Here is a 10,928-nt window from a genome sequence, read left to right as displayed (position 1 = left end):
GTCATTTTCGATTTTTGCGTTGGCTATTAAAAAATAGCAGATATTCAAGCTTGTACATCTGCTAGGCAAAAAAAAAATGTAAACAGCACAATTACATTTATAATACTTTGTCTAAAAGGTCCGTCCAAAAAAGTCCTTGCGGTCTTGTTTCCATTGGGGTTCTTGGTACTACTGAGATGTAGTGGAGTAGAAGTAAAAGTATTGCACATTGAAATACTCCAGTAAAGTAAAAGTACCTCAAAATCGTACTTAACTACAGTACTTGAGTACATGTGCTTGGTCACTTTCCACCACTGCAAATAACTGAAATATACAAAGAAATTATTGACATATTTAATCATTTTTTTTATTCATGTAGAAAATGCAGAAATAGCAGATCTACAAGCTTACAACGCGTGTGACGCGTTGTAAGCTTGTAGATCTGCTATTTCTGCTTTTTTTTTTATATTTCAAAATGTTTGAAAATCTTTCAACATGGAAACGATTGACGTGACGATTATGCAAAAATTATAGCGATTATATGTGACAGGCCTATAGTCTCGCGTCTCGTTTCCTACGGAAACAATACTCGCGTACAGTGCAGTACACAGCAGAATCCCAGTGTTACTTTAAGTCCGAGCATGCCTGCATGCCTGCATGCATGTTTGTGTGTATGTGTGTGTGCGTGTGCATGTTCATGTGTGAGTGCACCTATACAGTATGTCTGTATGCCTCATGTGTGTCTGTGTGTGTGTGGGCATGCAGTGTTTTACTGGTTTCCCAGGCAACCCCTTCCTCCGCTCACCCGTGAGCCAGGAATCAATTATTCATTACATTGTGTTATTGCATATCATTGCTGTTGGGCAGAAACCTTGTATCTCCATATATTTATACTTAGTATGTTTTTGTGTGTAAATTAATGTGTGTAAAAACAAATATAGCCGACAGTGTAAATGGTTTAAGTGTGTCTGTGGGTTTTATAAATATTGAACCAATAAAAAGTAACAACAATAAAGCTTAACAAAAGCTTGCGACTAAATAATAACTGCACTGGATCCATTGGAACACAGCAGTGGTGGAAAAAAAGTACTCAAATGTTTTACTTAAGTAAAAGTATCAATACTGCAATGTAGAAGTACTCTGTTACAAGTTAAAGTCCGGAATTCAACATTTACTTGAGTAAAAGTACAAGTTAAAGTCCGGAATTCAACATTTACTTGAGTAAAAGTACAAAAGTACAAAATTATCGGTATGAAAATGTACTCAAAGTACCAAAAGTAAAAGTACAAACATATTTGAAAATAGTCTAGGTATAAAATAGGGCTAAAGTGGTTAATGTATGTTTTATAATGCAATCATTTATATCTGCAAAGTAACTAGTAATTTAAGTTTTCAAATAATTGTAATGGAGTAAAAGTACAATATTTGCCTCTGAGATGTAGTGGAGTAGAAGTTAAAGTATAGACAATTGGAAATAGTGTTCCAGTAAAGTAGAAGTACAGTACTTGAGTAAATGTACTTAGTTACTTTACACCACTGGAACACAGATTTTTTTTTTCCGTTATCTGAAAAGTAACGATTTTGTACAAGGTTTCCATTGGACAGCGATGATATAATCTGACTACTTTACTGTCTGCACAGCGCAACGTGCATCTCAACACAACCTTCACTGTGCTGTGGAAGGTTATTACCCATTCTCAGTAGCAGGAAAACGGTGCGCTGACAAGATAGGATACACAGCGCTAATAGTAATAATATACATGGCATGTTGATCAATAAGGGTTTATGAGGCAGTTAAAATGGTCAGGGATCGTCCGTTTGTTAAAATCACAGATGTGGCATAATGGGCTGGAGACGCTAAAAGATTGCAATAAAATAGATTCATAACGATTCGATGTTTGGTGCATGCATGTTTTTTAATGAATGTGCGTGCGTGCGTGCGTGCGTGTCAGTGGTGGAAAAAGTACTCACATGTTTTGCTTAAGTAAAAATATCAATACTGCAATGTAGAAATACTGCGTTACAAGTTAAAGTCCGGGATTCAAAATTTACTTGAGTAAAAGTACAAAAGTGAATCAAAATGTAGTTAAAGTACCAAAAGTAGAAAGTACTCATTATGCAGAATGTCCCATTTCACAAGTTTTCAAATGTATAAAAATCTTTTGAATCTTTTCAATGTGTCGCATCGCGATGCATTGAGAGCTTGTAGATCGGCTATTTTCAATAGGGCTGAAGTGGGTAATGCATATTTTGTAATAATAATCAAAACTACAAAGTAACTAGGTAACTAAGTTTTAAAATAATTGTATTGGAGTAAAATGATAATATTTGCCTCTGAGATGTAGTGGAGTAGAAGTAAAAGTACTGACAATTGGAAATACTCCAGTAAAGTAAAAATACCTGTGTCCTGGGCATGACGTTAAACTGCCCCGTTGTAACTACCATCGTCAATGTAGTAGGTGCAGTGGATGCATTTGCAATTTCTGGACTATGTAGCTTGCATACAAGAAGGCAAATCTCACCGGTGGACTCTACCAACAGCCCACGAATTCCTGACGGCCCATCCCGTGAACAGCTACCGGGAAGAGAGGCAATAGACCCGGCGGCCTTCCAGCAGTGGGTCCGTCCGCTGTCGGAATAGCAACGGGTGGACTTCCAGGCCCATGAGAACAACTACAGAGAGCGCTTTAACACCAAGCAGCAGTGCAAGACTAAGCAGTTTGTTTCCTCTGATGACCCAGCCCAGGACATTATACCCACAGACTGGTTGTTGGAGGGTTTCGAACAACTTGGGATGCCCAAAGACAAGGCAGAAAGGCTGGCAAAGTATTGTGCTGTCTCTGCTGCCACATGTGGCAGCACGTGTGTGTGTGTGTGTATGTGTATGTGTATGTGTATGTGTGTGTATGTATGTGTGTGTGTGTGTGTGTGTGTGTGTGTGTGTGTGTGTGTGTGTGTGTGTGTGTGTGTGTGTGTGTGTGTGTGTGTGTGTGTGTGTGTGTGTGTGAGTGAGTGAGTGTATGTGGTATTTGTAGTGCAGTAAATGGCTGTGTGCATGCATCAATATAAATACCAAAATCGATGACAACGTTGATCGACATACAGACTTCTCCACACCCCGGGGCAGAGAAGTGCATGACAGTGGATTGCTATGTATCCTCCACTCATTCCATCCGAACAACAGAATCAATTAACAAAACAGGTTAAACAGGCAAAAAAAAAAAAAGTAATTGTATTTTTTCCTCGGAGAGCCCTTAAGCTTCTGAAGGATCATGGGTCTCTATAAACACAATTTGCAGCCCATAGTGCCATAGCCATCTTCACACAACCTGGAGAGTAATTGTTTATTTACATACAGCCCGCTATGGATTCTCAGGTGTGTGTTTTGGTCCGTCTGGCCCAGACGGGTTTGCGGAGATAAAAGGGATGAGTCGATCTTCCTCTCAATTAGGGCTGACTTGTATAAAGAACCATTGGCTGCTGGATGGCTATTGTTTATGGCTACACCAACATCCTCCCTCACGCTGAATATGTGGTGCAGACGCTCAAAGCCCCGTTACTGCACGAAACTGGTGTGTTTTGCAGAAACTCCCAAAAATCCGCCAGAAATGCCCGACAAGTTACTTCATCAGCTAGTGCTGGTAGTTGAAACAATCCAAGTGAATACATTCAGCATAAAATCGTTAAAGAAATATATTACACATATACTGCACTAATTATGCTATACTCACAATAGCATAACTTTTAACACAGAGCTCAATTCATTGGGAAATGTCAGATCATGCTAGGGTCCAGTGTCCTTAAAGGGATATTTCACAAATTTCAAACATGCTTTGGGTCATTCTAACGTCTACTCAGTATTTAGATATTTGATATTCATGTTGTCAGGCCCCTTCCTATACAAACCAATTGTAACATCAAACTCCATTTTAACCATGTTAGATTCATTGAAAACACACGTCCTTGGTTCTGGTGACTCATACTGCCTTCCTAAGGCATGAGGGGGGCATGTTTTTTCGATTACTTTTTTTTCCTTTATTTAATTGTATTGTAATTAAAAAAGTTATTTAATTAAAAGTTATTTAATTAAAAGTTGTTTAATCAAAATTAGAAGTTCTTTAATTAAAACAAATTCATATAAAAGTAATTGAAAAAACACGGCCCCCTCATGCATTAGAAGGACAACATCAGTCACCAGAACCAAGGACGGGTGTTTCAGATTAATCTAACATGGTTAAAATGGAGTTTGAAGTTACAATGGGTTACAATTTATTTTTGTTTTGTTTTTGATATCTAAATACTATATCAAGCAACTAAAACACTGTCAGTGCTCACAAAAGCCTGAGTAGACATTAAATATAAGTACACCCCAAATATATATGTTTGAAAGTGAAAAATCATTTTAGCAGACTGTTGCTTTTGACCTCTGAGTCATCAGTATCTCACAACCCGATCTGTATCCTTGTTAAAAGAAGGAAAAAACATGCATATGCATTAATGTATTGCTATGCATTGCCATACTGTGACTGGCTCCTGGGGAAACACATGTCGTCAGGCAGGAAGCCGTCTACACAATTTAACCCTGACAATCGACAGTTTGCACAAAACTGATGCTCGGTGACCCAACATGATGCACCTGGTAGTGAATATAAGCTAAAACGGGAATCTGGGTGATGCAGAACTCACTGAGCTATAAAGTGCCCTCAGCATCAGTTCTGCTCAGAGGAGTGTCAAAGAGAAGGTCACATAGCGCCTCAGAGACCTGACAAGACAACACCCAGCCAACCAACCCCACCCCTCCCCCCTCCTGCCCCCATGTATGCATTTGACTCAAGTAAACAATAATGGACAAAGTAATCAAGACAAGTGTCTACATGACTCTGGATGCCCAGAGGGGAGGTTTGTCCACAGGTCCATGAAAGCTAAACAAACCGAAACCAAACGCTGCAGTTGCTCTCCGTGGGGCCCCATGTTTAACCCATTGAGACCGGGTACGCGTACTGTGTGTCATTTTAAGATTTCTTTGGCTATTCAAAAACCGAGTGCCGCGCTATGAACTTGTAGATCTGCAAAAAAAAAAAGAAATTGACAATTTGTGCAAATATTTGAATATACATACATTTTTAAAGCGAACGTTTTTTTTAACCCAAATCTTTGCTTAAAAAAGAGAAAAGAAACGACAGTCTACTGTAGCGTCTCATCTGTTGTCATTGATTACACATAACTACTACAACAGACAACCACATGGCAATGAATTAATGGAGAGAGAACCTTGAAAATAACATATGTTGCTATAATATCAGTGGTTCTCAAACTTTTTTCATGTCAAGGACCACCCAAAATGATATGTATTTGGCCGCGGACCCCCATCTCAAAATATGTTGTTCCAGGGACCCCAGAAGCAAAGATTGGAGTTACAAATGTTTAAAAGTATATATTCAGATTTTTTCACGATTTTTCATAAATAGCCAAAGTATAAAATAACGGTTATAGCTAAAAATCTTAAAATGACACGGATGCGTTTCCCGGTCTTTAATGGGTTAATTGTGTCCATCTGTAGGCTGTCTGGGTCACTGACTCTGCTGCCTAACGTGATGCCAGGATGATACTCATGGAAGGAAGCAGCGCAATTCCAGGGCAAGTGCAGAGAAAATAAGGAGTTTAACCGGAGAGAGAGGGAGTGCGGGGGTCCTGTCCCATCCTGTCTTGTTTGCTCTGGTGGACACACGGCCCCACACACTTGTCTTTGGGCCTGACCCGCCTCACATAAACACTCACACAGAGGGGCTTGCCGTCACTGTTAAGTGAGCCTGTAAATGGATTTGTCATTCTCAGGTTCAGTCAATTGCTGCCTGTGGTCGCATGCACACATGGTGATAGACTGATTAAAAGGGACTGAAAAAAAGCACCCTTCGGCAGTGGTGGATAGTACATTTACATGTACGTTTATTAATCAACTTCCTGTTGATTTTACCATTTGAAGATCGGGATCCGGATCCACATATCTAGTCCGGGTTTAAAAATAATATAAATTATTTTTAAATAATAAAAATGCAACAGGAAGTTAACATTTTTATCAAAAAAATAAATAACAGTCCTGGGTTTGGTGATGCTCTATATTGTCTGAATCAACTTTGTTTGCGTTCGTTTATGTGCTAAAAGAGTGACTTTGAGAGCTGACTCTGAGGAAGGTCGTAAGACCGAAACGTCAGTCTATTTTGTTACTTGCACCGCACTAAATAAAAAGGCCTAAATTGTCCGTGTTGCTCCAGCGTTCCTCTCTTCTGCTACTGACTTTGAGAGCTGTTTCAGTGTACAATGTAAGTCAATGGGGAGCATATTTTGAATTATCAATTTCTAATCACTGGCGCAATTTTTTTAAATATATTTCTTGTCCACCTTTGGAGTTGCATCATCACAAGGTAACTACACAACCCAAACCTCTTCCGAAGTGGTCTTGCCCTTTAATAAGAAAATAAACGACAGTCTACTGTAGCGTCTCATCTGTTGTCATTGATTACACATAACTATATAAAGCTACAGACACAGACACAACCGCATGGCAATGAATTAATGGAGAGAGAGCTAGAGCACACACTTTGTCCACTGTCTGACGTCAGAAATTATTTAATGTCAGAGACAAATTATGTCAAAGCACGTCGGGTATTGATGAAAATAAACAACAAGTGATGTATTAGCCTGAAGACTGAAGCAGTCCACTCAGTGGAGTGGGTGGAGTGTATGTTCTGGATCCAGGCAAGTGATGTACAGTATACAATCATTTATGTCTGTCTGTCCGTGAGGGTGTCTGGCAAAAAAGATGATTTTAATGTACCTTTGTATTGTACTTCTAAACATCAATCTTTCATCAAATGTAGAGGCCCTGAGTTGTGGAGCGCTCTAGATGCATCACTTAAGTCATCACTATCCTTGCCAATATTTAAGAAACATCTAAAACAATATATCATTTCTCCCTCACTGTACTCCATAGATTTAGTTATGATGTGTAATCTTTCCTTTCCTTCTTTTTTTTGTCTTTTTCTTCTTTTGTGCAGTTTGTGTGTTTTTATTTCTTTATTGCACTGCTGCTCCCCTTGTAAACTTGTATTATTTTGTATTGTTCTTATTGAACTTTTAATCTATGATACATAATGATGTCTTTGGAAGGATTCCAAATAAGCCTGCCGGCTTCTTCTTTTCCTCGCACCTTTGTTCTGTGTAACAATGTGCTAAATAAACTAAACTAAACTAAACAATTCCAGAGCCAAAGATAGAAGAGTTGTGTCAATGAGGGGTAAGAAATAGCCTACCACATTTGTGGGCCGATGAGAGAACAGAGATGGCACAACTCTTTCTATCAAAATGGCTCTGGGCATCCTAGTGGCCAAAATGTGGGGGCAAAATTCAGATATTAATGTACACAAAATTCGGACAAAACGGAACGTACCAAAAGTAGGCGGTTCAAAGGCCAGACCCACGACCGATCTTTGTGGAGTCAGTTGGGAGTCAACTGAACAGCCTGTGTGCTTTTGCAAACCCAAAATCCATGGTTATATGCTGTTAGAAACTACAAAGTTCATGTCTCCTCCGCTCTACAAGGCAGACACCACAATGTTTCAGTGGTACCTGTGGCAGTACCTCCCTCTCTGTTCCTACCACTATACAAACAGCACTGGATTCCCATTCTCCCTTTGTCTCCAAACACGTGCACAGCCGGCTTGTGCGTTTGATGTGCGTAGCTGATGTTTGCCATGTGTCTGTTGAACTTGGTTTAATATAAGTTCCAGTGTTTTACTTCCAGTGATGTGGATTATATATTCAAGGATTGATGAATTTGAGTTGAATGGATATTTTCATTCATTTGTTTAATATTGTGAAGTAAATACTTTTTATTTTAATTATATACAATACTTTAATGATTCATATGATTTAAAGGCCACATTTAAGTTTGATATTCTATCTGGCATGATATCATAATATATTTAGAACCATGGCAATCATCACAAAAACTTTAAACTCTTTCAATGCTTTAGAACACCTTTTCATGTCAAGGACCCCCAAATTGACACTTATTAGCCCGCGGACCCCATTATACCACGGACCCCCATAAGAGAAGATTTTTACGGCTCTAGCAGTGATTCTCAACCATTTTAATTTCAAGGACCCCTAGTTTGACATGCATTAGGCTATGGACCCCCATTTAATGGCATTTATATCTCTGGGACTCCAATTTATATTGTAAAATCAATGTTAATTTAACTCTGAGAGTGTACAAATGGAACCAAATTACCCACATGGACCCGTTAGGGTCCATGTGGGTCTGTAACTCTCAGAGTTACAGACCCACAAGGGTCCATTTGTTTCCTAATCATCCGTCATTTAGGTGGGGACCCCCTGGAACTCCCTCAAGGACCCCTGGGGGTCCCCGGACCCCACTTTGAGAACCAATGCTGTACAGTATGCGTGTGCATTAATCTTGGTGTGAACTCGTGAGGCAGTGAGTGTACAACAGAGGAAAAAAGCAAGGTGAAGAAAGCGAGCGAGTGCAAGCGGTAACTGGAGGTTGGTGGTGGATGAAAGAAATAGAAGAGCCAGTGTTCTATAGCCTACGTCCCTGAACGGAGACAGTATAAGTGGAAGGGCGGAAGCTTTTTTCTAAGGGGGGCCATGCAGGTTAGAGGACAGCTGTGGGTAGCCAAGAAGTTCAGAGAAACTGCAGAGTTAGTTAACCCATCAAGACCGGGAACGCATCCGTGTGTCATTTTTTTCACAGATTTCTTTGTGCTGTTCAAAAATAGCAGATCTACAAGCTCATAGCGCGGCACTCGGTGCCGCGCTATGAGCTTGTAGATCTGCTATTTTTGAAAGAAAATCGTGAACGTTTGCGCAAATTTTTTGAATATATGTTTTTTAATCGAACATTTTAACTAAATTCTTTGCTTCTGAGGGTTCTATACAAATGTCTTCTAAATCCTAAAAACGTATGTTTCTATATCAGCAGTTCTCAAACTTTTTCATGTCAAGGACTCCCAAAATTATATGCATTTGGCCGCGGACCCCCATCTCAAAATATTTTGTAATAGGGACCCCCAGAAGCAAAGATTTGAGTGAAAAATGTTCCCTTTAAAAAATATATATATTCAAATATTTGCACAAATCTTCATGATTTAAAAAAAAACTAGCAGATCTACAAGCTCGTAGCGTGGCACTCGATGCCGCGCTATGAGCTTGTATATCGGCTATTTTTGAATAGCCCAAAAAACAATTAAAGCGACAAATGCTTTGCCGGTCTAAATGGATTAACTGGCAGGTTGAGGGATGGCAGAGATATGGAGTTTGGCAGCTCAGAGTTACAGCATGCCAAAAAGAGAGGAGGGGAAGACATGCCTATAGCGCACAGAGGGGAGCAGTTAGCCACTTGGTTTTAATCAGACAGGCTATAACATAAGTACATAAAATTTTATGCAAGTATCTGTCTTTTTTCCCCACCCCTCCACCACCACCTGGATTACAACTTTAATTCCAAGGCATTACTCATTAAGATGAGAGTGGTATAAGAGGACTTTGCAAAACTACAACCTCTGTGCAAATTTAAATGTCTGTCCGTGTGGGGGTGTCATGGACAAAATTAATAGATTTGACTTTTGATGTTTTTACAACTTTTTTGTTCTCTACCAGAGAGATGAAATCAGAGACATTCTTCAACATTCAACTTTTAATACTAGTTCTTTTTTTTTTTTTTTAAATACTTTATTTTCTTTATTTTTTCATTTTAAATACTTATTATTTTCATTGTTTGTTGATTATTTGCACAAAATAGCATACATACTCGGGGCCTTAGCGGTGGCTGCCCCCAGAATCTGGAATATTTTGCCCATACGCATCAAAGCTGCTCAGTCGTATTTTTAAATCCTTGTTGAAGACTCATTTCTTCTCCCTGGCCTTCAGTGATAGCTGATGTAGCCCTGTCTTCCCTTATTGGTGCTAATGTTTGTTTGTTTGTGCTAATTCATTGTACGTTATTGTCTGCTTACATTGCATTATTGGCTTTTTGTTAGTTTTTTACCTGTACAGCACTTTGGTTTATCTGGTCATGTTAAGTGTGCTATATAAATACTTGATTTGATTCATACACTTTGAAACGATCATTCACTCAAATGTAAGAGCTTATTGTTACTAGAAGTTCGGCCGGCTGCGCCGGCCTCACATCTAGCGCCCACGCCCACGTAGCGTCCACGCCCACGTAGCGCCCACTTGGCAGCGCCGATCACTGGCGTAGCGTCATGAGGGCTAGTGGGGCCATGGCCCGGTCAGTGAAGATTTGCCAGGAAAATGAATTCTGCTCCGACAACAATAGACACAGCCGCCGGCCGCCAGTGACGTTAGTGAAGTGATACATTGGCTGGCCCATTCACACCTTTTACAAAGCTAAAGCTGCCTACTCCTGCCTATCAATGGTCCAAGTGTGACCTGTAAAGTAGCCTATCGTAGTCTGTAGGAGACATATGTCCTAAGAGGAGTCCAAAAGAGAATGGATCCTGGGAGTCATGAATTAAATTACAGAGGTGAGTAAATAACTACATGTGCTCAAGTACTGCACTTTACTGGATATCTATCTATCTATCTATCTATCTATCTATCTATCTATCTGTCTATCTCTCTATCTCTATCTCTATCTCTATCTATCTCTCTCTATATATATATATACATATCTAAATGGCGAAATGGCTGGGGGGAAATGGGCAATATATTGTTATTTAATATTGTTATTTTATTATGAGTATTAATAAGTTATGATGATTAATTATATCATATGATTATAATTTTTGATTAAGATATATGATCTTATAATAATCATGGGGCATGTATAATCATTATCTAATAATCAAATAATAATACAATGAGTCATCATACATCTTTTCGGTGGCGGGTGTTATACGGAAATGTGT

General features: G+C 39.3%; 1 long non-coding RNA gene across 1 annotated transcript in view; it reads left to right on the top strand.

The window, feature by feature from the left end:
- The first annotated feature begins 215 nt into the window (after window positions 1-215).
- Window positions 216-10,928, top strand: part of LOC311051858 — a 255,015-nt gene continuing 244,302 nt past the window's right edge. Inside the window, exon 1 of the long non-coding RNA XR_014601433.1 lies at window positions 216-266. This is a non-coding gene — a long non-coding RNA (uncharacterized lncRNA). The remainder of the gene's footprint in view (window positions 267-10,928) is intronic.

This window comes from Gymnoscopelus microlampas (assembly GCF_963454915.1).
Source record: "Gymnoscopelus microlampas genome assembly, chromosome: 9".
Classification (NCBI taxonomy): domain Eukaryota; kingdom Metazoa; phylum Chordata; class Actinopteri; order Myctophiformes; family Myctophidae; genus Gymnoscopelus; species Gymnoscopelus microlampas.
This window is presented reverse-complemented; position numbering and strand designations above follow the sequence as displayed.